Below are 6,000 nucleotides of genomic sequence, written 5' to 3' on the forward strand. Positions count from 1 at the left end.
AACCGGAGTTAACCAGGTGACAAAAGAAAAGAAGGAAGTCTCCTTATGCAGAGTAGCTTATGCAGAGTTATGGAGGTATGTAAGTATGGAATTTTGGGGGGATTGCAAATAATGTTTATATGATTAGAGTATAAAGTGCAAGGAAAGGAAGAGTGAGATAAAGCTTGAGAAGTAAGTGTGGATCAGATCATGAGAATGTGTATATGCGGAGTAAGGATTTGACATTACATCACTCCTCAATCTATTGTTGATTAATCTTGCTTCTGACTTTAAAAGTCATTGTCCTGCATACAAGTCACATTGCAATTGGAATCTTTACACATACTTTGTATGTTTCCCTGTAGTTTATCCTCCATGAAGCATCCAGTTACCTTTTTATCATATAGTTCCTTTTATTATTTCCCCTTATATTGCAGTTACCTTTTGTATTATATCTATATACATTAAAAAACCCATCAGACAACATTGTAATTGTTGCTTTCAAATATCAAACATTTTTAAAGAACTGTACAGGATAAAAATAGTCTATTGTATTTACCCGGATAGTTACCATTTCCGTTGCCCTTCCATCATTCTCAATGCTGCAGGCATCTTTTGGGCATTATTTCCCCTCTGTCTGAAGAAGTTACTTTAACAATTCTTTTGAAACAAATCTGCTGTCTGTAAATTCTCTTACTTTATTTATTATTTACCTTCATCTAAGAATGTTTCGATTTCACTCATTCCTAAAAGATATTTTCTCTGGGGATGGAATTCTGGGTTAATCATTATTTTCTTTCATTATTTTACAAATGTTGTTCCGTTTTCTTCTGGCTTCCATGAGACAGCTGTAGCTATTTGAATAAATGTTTACCTATAAGTAGTGCATTATTTTTCTCTGGTTGCTTTTATGATATTTTCTTTGTCTATAGTTTTGTGCAGTTTGATTATGATGGATCTTGGTATGGATTTCTTTGTATTCTATTTGGGTTCACTGAATTTCTTGAACTTGGAAGAATGGTTTTCCTCCAAATTTGGATAGTTTTCAGCCATTATTTCTTCAAATATACATATGTGATATATTTGATATATGTGTGTGTGTGTGTGTGTGTATAAATATATGAATTTACTTGTATATAAACATACTCTTTCTTGACTCTGGGACTCAGATAACACAAGTATCAGGTCTTTTGTTGTTGTACCACAGATTCCTGAAGTTCTATTTAATTTTTAAAATCTTATTTTTGTGTTTCAGATTATATAATCTCTGTTGCTTTTTCTTTAAATTCACTAATCTTTCCTTTGTCATCTCCACTCTGCTATGGAGCCAATCCAGTAAGTTTTTAAATTTGTTATTGTATTTTTTCAGTTCTAAAATTTCCATGTGGTAGTTTTTTATGTATTCTATTTTGTATCAAGAGTTTCTATCCTTACATTTATTTCAAGATTATTTGCCCTTACTTTTTGGAATGTTTTTATAAAAGCTGTTTTAAATCTTTGTCAAATAATTATAGACTCTGTGTCATTTCAGCATTGGCATCTGTTGATTTTCTTTCCTTGTGTGAGTTGAGATTTTTTTCCAGTTCATCATATGCCAAGTAATAATTCTGGGTTATATCCTGGACATGTTGAATATTATGAGACTCTGGATCATATTTGAATCCTACAAAAAGTATTGATATTTTTGTTTCAGCTAGCAGTGGGCCAAGTTGGGTTCAGACCACAAATTACAACCAGCCTTCTGCAGGTTGTGGTTTCAATGTTAGTTCTGTTCTCAAAGCTTTTAAAGTGCAAAGGATCCTTTTTGTGTGTGCATCACTCACACTGGCCAGTATGGGATCTGAGTAGTCTAAATCAGGGTTCACTTCTCAGAGTTTTTGGTATGTTGTTTAAGGTCAAATACACACATATGTATCTAGGGGTTGATCACAGGAGTTCATAAATAATTTATGTTGTAATGTTTCCCAGGGCTCCCCTTTTAGGTTCTCTGGTCAGAAATGTGGGTCTTTCTTTACTCCATTCACACACTTCCTATGACTTTGTCCACATCTGGTGCAAAGCAGCAGGAGGACAGAGGCAGGTGGGGAGGAGTTGTCTTGCTCTCTTTGGGCCACAGATCATCTGACAGATGATGACGGTTCTCCTTATTTAAGAGTTTTAGGCTCTTGTACTTTTGTGTGGTCACCGAAACACCATTGGATTTCTTGGGGTTGGGACATGGGAAAATGGAGAAAAAGGAAGAAAAATGGAGTTCCTGCTCTTTCTTTCTGAGTATTAGGAGACCTCTTTCCTGTCCCTTGAGCTCCCAGAACTAGAACGGCAGGGATTCTCTTGGTCTCTCTGTTCTTGACCAAATTCCATTTCTAAGTTTTAGGGTGAATTGAGTCTAGGCAAGGGCATTCTATTGTAAACTTACTGCCAGTTCAGTGGTATTTTGATTTCTGGTTTTCTTTCCCAATCTGTTTGCTGTAATTTAACTTTCACAGTCCTCAAGTATCTGCTCCATTAACTCTGTTCAGGTTTATATCTGTATTTGGTGTAGTAGTGAATTACTAACAAATAATTGGTTGATTGATTATGGATGAGAGCTTATTATAGCTTCTCAATTTAGGAATTTTTGAATGAAATGTTTTTTGGAAATAATTTTCTTTTAGGAAGGGAAATTTAATTTCTCTCTTATGAAATTCCTTTTCTAGATATTAAACTAATTTGTTCTTTGTTATCCTGAAAGAAATAATGTTCTTTACATTATTGTTTACTCCTCAAAGAATTTGCTACAGGTTTAGTATGTGATTGATTTTTTTTTTTAATGTGATTGATTTTTTAAAAAAATTCTGTTTTATGTGTCTCTTTAGTCTGATTACTGTTTTAAAGTGTACATTTTTGTTTGTAGATCTTTATGTGTTCTAATAATTCAAAATGAAACAAAGACTTCAGTGTTTCTGGAGAAACAATCAAAATCTCAAACTAGGTAAAACCAACCACCATAGTACAAAATATCCTATCTATTAGTTCTAACCTTTTCAGTAACATTTGTTCTTTAAAAATTTACGATGCAATAAAATAACATTTTGTATGTTACTATACTTGCTTCCCTTTTCCGTAAAATTGATAGATTAATTCTTATGACTTAAGAAATAGATTTAAAATGAAATTCTTGTATGATGGACATAAGGAGTAGAAATCATTCTTTAATCTTATATTAAATGAAAGGATTTATAACTATAAATCCACTACTTGGGTATTATTAAGTACTAAAGGGGGAAATACAAAGTGTTCATATGTATCAAAATGACCAAAACTCTAATTTATTTCTGGTTGTCCCTTTATAAAACATATACAAGGAGCAGTTACAAGCAATTGTAAGGGGATTGTTGTGGCTGGTACTTTAAAGCTCATGAACATTGAATACGTATTGTTCCATCTTAACTGTACATAGAGACTCCTTGAGTCTTACTGGGCTTGAGTCATTGGAAGGAATTCTAAATATAGGAAATATGGTGTTATGCACACTGAAATGAACTACTGGACTCTGGTTCAAAATATTTATTGTCTGCCTACTATGTTCTGGGGCCTTGGCTAGATCTGGGGCTATAAGAGTCAGTGTAACAGTTTCACTGAAAGTTATTTAACATCTAGCAGGAAATACAAGTGAACAAAATAAGGTTTAATTGGTTGTGTAGGATAAGTATTAGATATTGCAGGTGTACCTGAGAAGGACAGCTAACTCAGAGAAGGCCAAGGAAAACACTGAATGTTCAGAGAGAAAGATCCAAATGAAGTGATGATAGAAGCTTTCTTCGACTCGTGGGTAACTCTGTATAAGGTGATCTCCTGAGACCTGTAGCCTGTAAATAGTGATGTTTTATTATTCGGCTTCAATGGTATTTTATATCTTCTAAAGACTGAATGCCTGGAAAAGTTTATATACTTTTTCTCTACTCTCAGTGATGTCAAGAACCTAATTGATACATAATTCTGATCAAATATAAATGAGTAAAAAGTGATTGATCATAAGTAAATGTTATCATGCATCATTATCAATTACTAATAAATAATTTTGTATGTATACATCCCCATAAGCCCAGCTTATTATAATGATCCTTTTTTATGTTGCTTTTTGCTTTGTATTTTTTTTACATTTTATTTTGACATTCAATATTATTTTATATTAATTTCAGGTGTACAGTATACTGGTTAGACATTTATATAATTTAAGAAGTGATCCCTCTGACTAGTCTAGTACCCACCTGCCAATATGCATAGTTATTACCATATTATTGACTGTACTCTCTATGCTTTACATCCCTGTGACTATTTTGTAACTACCAATTTTTCTTCTTAATCCCTTCACTTTTTTCACCCTGACCCTCAACCCTCTTCCCATCTATCACTCCAATAAGCATGTAACCATCTGACACCATACATAGTTAGTACAATATTATTGACTATATTCCTTATGCTATACCCTACATCCTCAGGACTACTGTGCAACAACCAATTTGTACTTCTTAATTCCTTCCCCTTTCTTACTTACCTCCAAACTGCCTCTGATCTGGCAACCATCAAAATGTGTTCTGTACCTGAGTTAGCTTCTGTTTTGTTTGTTTATTCTTTAAATTCCACATATAAGCAAAATCATATTGCATCTGTTTTTCTCTGTTTGATGTGCTGCACTCAGCACAATATTCTCCAGGTCTATCCATGCTGCTGCAGAAGACAAGGACCCATTTCCATTCATGGCTAAGCAAAATTCCACTGTATGTGTATATCTTTATCCATTCATCCATCGATGGACACCCAGGCTTTCTCCGTATCTTGGCCATTGTAAACAATGCTGCAGTGAACATATGGATGCACATGTCCCCTCAAAGTAACATTTTGGGTTTCTTCAGATAAATACCCAGAAGTGGGATTACTGGGTCCTTCTTTGTCTCTTGTTATAGCCTTTGTTTCAAAGTCTATTTTATCTGGTATAAGTATTGCTACCTCAGATATTTTTTTGTTTGCTTTCATTTTCATGAAATATCTGTTTCCATCCCTTTCAGCCTCTGTGTGTTTTTGATCTAAAGGGAGTCTCATATGTAGGCAGCATATGTAAGTAAGGGTCTTGTTTTCTTATCCATTCACCCACACTATGTCTTTTGATTGGAGCATTGAATCAATTTATATTTAAAGTAATTGTTGATAGATATGTAGTTATCCCCATTTTATTTTTCATATTTTTGATCTTTGTTTTCTTCTTCTTAAAGAAGTCCCTCTAGCATTTCTTGTAATACTGGTTTGGTAGTGATGAACTCCTTTAGCTTATTCTTGTCTGGGAAGTTCTTTATGTGTCTGATTCTAAATGATAGTTTTGCTGGGTAGAGTAATCTTGGTTGTAGGTCCTTGCTTTTCATCACTTTGAATATTTCCAGCCAGTCCCTTCTGGCCTGCAAATCTCTTTTGGTTGAGAAATCAGCTGACAGTTTTATGGAAGCTCCCTTGTAGGTAACTAACTGCTTTTCTCTTGCTGCTTTTAAGATTCTCTCTTTGTTTTTAACCTTACCATTTTAATTATGATGTGTCTTGGTGTGGACCTGTTTCGTTCATCTTGCTTGGGGCTCTCTGCACTTCCTGGGCTTGTATGTCTATTTCCTTTGCCAGGTTAGGGAAGTTTTCTGTCATTATTTCTTCAAATAGGTTCTCAATTCCTTTCTCTTTCTCTTCTGCTTCTGGTACCCCTATGATGAGCATGTTGGTATACTTGAAGTTGTCCCAGAAGCCCCTTAAACTCTCCTCATTTTTGCTTTGGATTCTTTTTTCTTCTTTTTCTATTCTGATTGGGTGATTTCTGCTACCTTATCTTCTACATCACTGGTTCAGTTCTCTGCTTCATCTAATCTATTGTTTGCCTCTAATGTATTCTTCATTTCTGTTATTGTAGTCTTTATTTCTGACTGGTTTTGAAAAATGTTTTCTGTCTCCATTTTTATATATCTTATCTCTATGCTGAAATTCTTCCTGAGATCGTTGAGCTAT

Source organism: Rhinolophus sinicus, chromosome 14 (assembly GCF_057876585.1).
Source record: "Rhinolophus sinicus isolate RSI-liver-muscle chromosome 14, RSI-T2T, whole genome shotgun sequence".
Lineage (NCBI taxonomy): Eukaryota > Metazoa > Chordata > Mammalia > Chiroptera > Rhinolophidae > Rhinolophus > Rhinolophus sinicus.